The sequence below is a fragment of the Coffea arabica genome, chromosome 11c, assembly GCF_036785885.1.
Source record: "Coffea arabica cultivar ET-39 chromosome 11c, Coffea Arabica ET-39 HiFi, whole genome shotgun sequence".
Lineage (NCBI taxonomy): Eukaryota > Viridiplantae > Streptophyta > Magnoliopsida > Gentianales > Rubiaceae > Coffea > Coffea arabica.
This window is the reverse complement of record NC_092330.1, coordinates 40,775,367-40,782,910: the sequence shown is the minus strand read 5'-3', so window position 1 is coordinate 40,782,910 and position 7,544 is coordinate 40,775,367.

The window sequence follows — 7,544 nt, the reverse complement described above, 5'->3', positions numbered from 1 at the left end:
CAAACGTTAAAACCCAGAGAGACCTTGATCGTTGTGAATTAAACCACCTCCTCCACCCCCGCCTGTCCTGTTATGGGAGTGATGCCTAATGAGATTTTAAAATCCAAAACCAAGCAATGAATCCATCTCTTAGCCCATGCAATTTAATTTATTTATGGTACGCAAATGTGGTGAAAGAGAAGTGGCATTTCATAGACCAAATTGCCACACATTGTAATGATATTTTACCAAAAATATCATGATTTTTTTTAAGACTAACAATTTTACAAAGAGAGAAAAAAAAAAGAAAAGAAAAGAAAGAAAGAGACTGCATTCATTCCATAGTAAGCAATTCAAAGTATATAGTGATGTCTTAAGTGGTCGTTACGCTGGAGATATTAATCTAAACATATAACCAAAGAGTCTGCTTAAATAATTATTTCCGAAATTTTGTAACCTTTTCTTGTTAAAAGCAGTGGGGTACGTTCTCTAAAATATTGCTTTAATGCTTCAATATAATATCTAGAGTTTGCACTCTATAGTGTTGCCATAAGGACACTTTTATTTACTTGACCTTTTAAGAGAAGTAGAAGGCTATTTTTTTTTTTAAAAAAAAAAAAAGGGTTTTCAGTCCCAAAAAGATGCTACTATTATATTGTCCTCTATCAATGTAGAAATAGACAAGTGCCTACCGATGATAGTTACCGTTAAAACGTGATGAGGGCTAATCGTAATTTAAAGCCAAGAAAAAGAAGATGATATGATTTTTGAAAGCTTGATTCGGCACAAGAAGTTTATACGAGCAGTACCAATGAAATGATGCATGCTTGTATAGAACAATGTAACCGAAGAATTATTGAACAAAATCCAGTACTGCCCATATATGCAATCACATCATATCAAAGAATTTACGAAGTAGACTTGATTTTTCATAAAGAAAAATTATTCGAAAAGTAGTCTCTTTCAATCTTAGAATTTTTTTTTTTTACTTTTAGAGTGGCTTTACGAGCTGTTACAAAAACTTATGAATGTAAGTGTTGTAAGTGAATTGTGGCGAAAACATCAATGATTTGAGGATCAAACTAATATCCGTGTAACAAAAGTAATCTCTTGTTATAGGGTTTTCTTGTTGCGTCTTCACCATTTCCTCAATTTTTTGCTTCTATGGTTCTCCTCCCCTTCTCTTTACAGAACCAATTAAAGCTCTCACAATCATGTCCACAATATATCTCATGAAAAAGTTTCTTAGATATTTTATGCCTGTGCTGTGACTTGTTTTTGGCCTCTTCTTTCTTCCTTCGGTGCTCAAGGACACCAGTGAAGGTTTCTCCATACATTTCTTCTAGTGGATGGGAGATATCCAGCCAGTAGGCCAGGTTCGCCAGAAGCGTCTGCAGTTGCAAATTTGCAATCAAAAGGGCAATCATTGCCGCTCAAGACTTACACATGCATTTTTGGCTTTAGTGGGTAGTTTCTTGTTAACCATCTACCTCATTTTTTTTGGTTGGTTCGTAGAGGATGAAATCCTAAAGTACGTCGACGGTGGAAAAATGAATTAAACTACTTGATACCTGAACTGAATTTAGTTTGATAAGAGTTCGTCCGAACTTGGTTCGCTATCAAGCCAAGTTTAGACAGTTTTTTGTATTCGATAACTTTTAAATTTAATAAAAATTTCATTCAAACTCGATTTGACAACTAAACAAATTAAAATTGAACAAAATTTTAAACTTATTAAAATAATCAAACAAGTTTGAACCCTAGAGTGTTCAGTTTGATTAGACTCGTATACAACCCTAAATGTCGAGGCATATGTCCGCGTATTGACCATTGGAGGTTGTCTAATGTCTAGCTACTAACCTCACCTAATAAAGCTACCAAATTTCATTGCACTCACTCAAAAAGAAACACAAATGCACACAAAGCATGAAGTAATTTTTAAGGTCATTAGTTTCTCTCTTTTTTTTTTTTCTGGATAACCGAACTATTTAAAACACATTTTTTTCATTTCTATAGCAGAACTAACACTGAAAGAAACACAAATACACACAAAGTGTGAAGTAATTTTTAAGGTCATTATTATCTCCTTTCCTTTTCTAGATAAACAAACTGGCTAAAACACATTTTTCCATTTCTATAATAAAACTAACACTAATTTCACCTTTATGCAAAAAGTTTTTGATTTAAATTATTCACTTCTGCTAATTTTAAAAATAAAAATAGCTCTTGGGCCCTATTTAATGAGTGAATTTGTTAAACAATTTTTCCCCCTTGGCGTCATAAAGCACCACATGTGGTTATATGGAAGTTTTCTAGCTACACCATGGAAGTGGAGCAATGGTAAATTATATTGTGGTGGTCTAGGAGCAAAGAGACTAAAGTAAAGATTTAAAGATTAAAATGCTAGTTAAATTCTCATCATTCTCACGGGAGTATTATTTCTTCCCTTTACGTACTCCTTTTTTTTTTCTTTGTTCTCTTTATACGTAAATTTTCTAAATTACTTGCGTTTTACTAAATTAATACACATAGTGATTAGTATCATATTTTTCAATGAAAAAGAAGAAGAAGAAAGATTAGTATTGGGTTAAAGAAATTACTTCCTCCATCCCACTTTGATAGTTTTGATTTTTTTTTCACACAGTTTAAGAAAAATTAGTTAACTTTATTGGAAGAATAAATCTAACATACTATTTTCCTAAAATACCCTTATATTACTATTAACAACAACAATAATACTATAAAAGGTTGCTACATATATTGAAGTCATTAATCCAAGCTATTAATGAATAAGGTAGGTTATAGCTAGCCACTAATAATAGAATACATTAAATAACTATATTTTAGAGAAGGTACAAATTAGTTATATTCTTCAGTTGAAAAACGAACTGTAATTTGATATGGATGAAAAAGAAAAGTAAACCTATTAAAATGGAAGGGAAGAGTACTGGATATATAGTAAATGACACACCAAAGTGACTCGCATTTTCAAAATAAGAACAGAAAATTCCAACCAAAGGGAAGGTTACTGACTCTCTCCATAATGGAGAAGTCACTTTCTCAAAATTATCTAGCCATATACTGTACCTCAGTGATGATTACCCATCTCACAACCCTCATTAGCAACAACCCAAAAGAGGGAAAATATGGGGAGAAAATTAAAAGACAATCTTTATCGTATAACACCCCATTAATTAGACACCGGTCAGAATTCCATCGATCAAATTTATGGAAGTCTTTGACTTGAAACAACAAGAACAAATGATATCTCCCATGTTGAATTATAAGTCTCCCAACAAATTAATGTCTTCTTGTAAGACTAGCAGAATTTAGTCTACGTACTCTTATGACTCGTTTGGACAAATCCCTCTTTACCAAAAAAATTTTTTTTGTTTCAAAATACTTGAGATTTGTGCTAGTGATTCATGAGGTATGCTGCAAGGCCATGAAGTTACTAATGGAGGCACAAAAAAAGGTTTGAAGCTGACAAGCACATTTTCGTGTTAGGTTCAAAGGTGACGATAAGTATAGAGCACTCACTTAATGCCAGCTCCATGTGTGCCTAAGATGTATACGTACAAGTATATATATTTACATGTACTTATATATTCGGTACCATTAAAAAGTTCCATTAGCTAGGGACATGGGCATGTGGCTGAGAGAACCCGATCGAGAACCTTCAATCATTTTTTCTTGAAGAATTTAAGTATACGTACGATCGAGACGAATAGCTCATATTAGACGTGTTAAACTCCAACTAACCCAGCTTGCTTGATTAGTGCCATTAATCCATCCAATGATGTAGAAAGATGTATGACAATCTGACCACTTAATTGTTGAAACCATCGCTTGAACCTGTTTGGAGGTATGTATCACCTAGTACTAATTAAAGATCTCTGTCCTCCCATTATTGGCTTAGATAGAGTGATTATATATATGAGCTTCAATCAATGGCCGTGGCGCATCAACAAGTTCACGGTTTGGTAAAAATCTAAAGTGTCCGGTACTAGGTAGTACGTACAATATATATGTATACATACATATATACAGGAGAGACCAATCATTTTATATACCAGAAAACGATCGATCGAGTCGCAAATGAAAACATATGGATGCTAATGCTACACATGGCAGGCACAAAAAACATATTGGTAAGAAGGGCTTTAATTAAAGAGCTCTACGGACTAGACAAATGTAGATTTACGTTTGGTAATTAGTTAAAGAACACTTTGATTAATTACCACTAGGTGGAGATAATAAAGTGCCTTGTTTATGTCATTTTTTCACTAATTACCATACAAATTAAGTTAAAGAATGAAGAAAGAAAGACTCGGGCACGTAGTTAAAGTAAAAAAAAAAAAGAAGAAAGAAATCGCTTATTAAATTAGTATATTATCCGTGTTCGTAGTGGATTACGGCCTCAATGATCAGACGTAAGCACAATTAAATTAACATGCGTGCTTGTCCGAATTATTCTTCTAAACGCACCACCCGCCACTATTCCAAGAAGACAAAGTACAAGACGTAAATAATAATCAGATAAAGGTAGCTAGCAAAAAAGAAAGTTGGTTTTGCAATTGAAGACAACAATATTTTAGCAAGGAGGGAATTTAATACGGCCCCCTGCTTGATTGTCAAAGTGAGAAGAAGCTAGAGAGGAAAATACACTACTGTTCAAAAAGATGATGAAGCTTATCCTAAACGAGCCAATCAAGCTCTGATGACCTCAGGTGAGCAAGGAATGAAGAAGAGAAAAAGTAGGGTTGTTTGAGTGGGGAAGAAAGTGGAGAGAAAAAGGCATACATGGTACAGGTGATGGTACCAAGAACTTCCAAGCCCATGATAGAAGCTTAATTGATTAAAAAGACTTGAAAAAACAAAGACCTTTGATAAAGCAACCGGAGGTATCACAAATTCCAATACTAGAAGCAGTGACGTACGAAACAAGCAATTGTCTATAGTGAATACTGGTAGAATTTTATCATTCAACATTTACAGTGGTGCTTTAACTACTCGTACATTTTTTTTTTTGTTGTTGTTGTTTATATACATGCATCCTATTGATCTGCATATTGACTTGAACCAGTTTCTCCATCTTCTCCATTTTTTTCTTCGTTTGGGCGTAAAAGTAAAAGATTTTTTGCTGATCACGATCAAATAAAAGAATTTACATCAGAGGAATACCTCTGTATACATATAACTGCACTAAGTATAAACACTCAGACCAATTAAAACTTAAAAGGAAATGAAAACGAGGATCCCTATCAAGAACACGTACTGCTCTAGGAGAAGAAAAGCTGTGTCTAACTGACCAGAGACGTTTTGGAATTTTGATACACAGATATGTTATTGTATCATCTCTTTGTCTATGCTACGGGTGGTTAGGGCTATACATTATGCAGGCAGCTGCAAACCATAGTCTCTAATTCGTCCAACGTAACGCATTTTCCAATCAGCAATTTCTGAATACGATCCTGTATCCTCACATCTTTCTAACCTGCAATGATTTTCAAGAATTCCAACTTTACTACAGCTGAGAGAGAATGCCCTGCTGTTTTCTGCAAAATCGTGACTTTTTACCCTGTATGGACCTAATATTTCACTTTTAAAATTACCTGAAATAGGACTAACAAGGTGACAAAGTGGCCTGTCTTATTACGAAAGCAAGGAGATCGAAGGAAGAAAGTGAGGAATTGGGACAAGAGAGGAGAGATGGGGTCATGCCAGGATTGGGTGTTGGGTTGAGTTGACGGGCTAAGCAATTGGGAGGCAAGATGGTGCACGCCCACGCTTCCTCAATTGTTACCAATTTGGCTACCCCACTTGGTTGAAATTTGGAAGAGGTCTCTCTAGGAGTCAATTTCATCAATTTCATTTGGCCATCATGTCTTATGATTGATATCAATGTGTGTTTTGATCGCAAATGATATCGTCACAACTAAAACTTTGATACTACTATAGTAAATTTGGCATCAATTATTAAAAAAAGTTATCTTTACGGCTAGGAATAATTTTGAAATCACTTTCAATTTCACAAAGTCACTTTCAACCCTTATTTCTACTATTCTAAATCTTCCGTATTTTCACATCCCAAATCAGTACATTATTCCCATGACCATTTTTTATTAATATGTTAAGGTTAATATGATCATTTTTAATTTAAGGCCAAGAGAGGTTAGTGTAACGTTAAAATCTCAAAGGTACTAGGTGAAATTGTCAGAAACTTCAAGGGAGGTTTCTAAAATTATCCCTTACATTCAACTTTATTTTGTATTTTGGATTAAAGTTAGAGGTGCAAATAAATCTAATCGAATTGAATACTCTAGTGTTCAAATTTACTCGATCACTTTAATGAATTTGAAATTGTGTTAAAGATCAATTTGTTTATTTATCGAACCGATCAAATGTGCTTTTTTCGAGTCAAACTCGATCGATCTCGAGTAGTTCAAATGTTTTGCCTATTAATTGTAAATTTATACCGATCGAACCAAGCTCAAGCCGAGCTTGAACAAGTATAAAAGATTATTCAAATTTGATTTGATTAGTTGGCTAATCAAATTTGAAAGAATTCTTAACAAATCGAAATCCATGCCAACATCTGATTAGTTTGGTTAGTCTTTCAACCATGATTAAAGTTGATAAGTGAAAATGGTACAAGAAAATTTTGTCGTGGCACTGAAATTGTGTGATTATATATGGCAATATCGTGGAACCTTGTAATCATTGTATCGGATGAAAGGAATGGAAGATGGAAAATTCTGCTAATTTGTTGCTTCAAAAAATGATGCTTGGTGTAGAATTGCGAAGCCGTTAAATCCAGTCCCCCTCCGTACGTAACAAGGTCGTCATCTACTGCGTTTACTATGCGGACCATCTCTCCTACCCTCCTCCCGTCATCGCCTCGGCTACACCCCGAATTTGCGCTATGAATACAACATTACATTCGAAAATTAATGCTGCCATTCCCATGAAATGTCAACACCTATCATTTTCCTTGCTTTTTGATTCAGCTAATTAAGGCCCGATAGAGATAGAATACTCCAAAGTGTAACTGTACGAGTGTAAACTTTTAATCCTTTTTTGCTTTTCTTTTTGGTAAAACTGGTCTTCATCATCTGTCATTGTTTTGGATAGTCTTAACACTGTAACTTAATTATGTCAGAGTATATATATCTTCCGTAATTAAGCAGTCTGGTTAATAATGATGACTCTTTCTTTTAATGTAGCTGGAAAATAAGTTTAACTTCCCATTAATCTAGTTGTCTACTGGATGGGATGGGACATGGTTTTTTCAAGTACATCGTCAGATCCCACGTAATTGGTTTTGGGAAATATAGTAGATGACGAAGTTACACAAGCTTGCATTTCTTGTTAGTGGTTCAGGGATTCACCTGGCTGGGATGCGTTCATATAATTTACTTGTACCTTAAGCAATCAAATGCCAGGTTTGGCTCGGAATAATTCTTTTACTACATTCTACTCATCAGTAGATGCAGTACTCTCGAGCCACTTTGCTTATTGCAATTGGCATGAGTTATGAAACAGGAATTATTTCGCTTGAAATG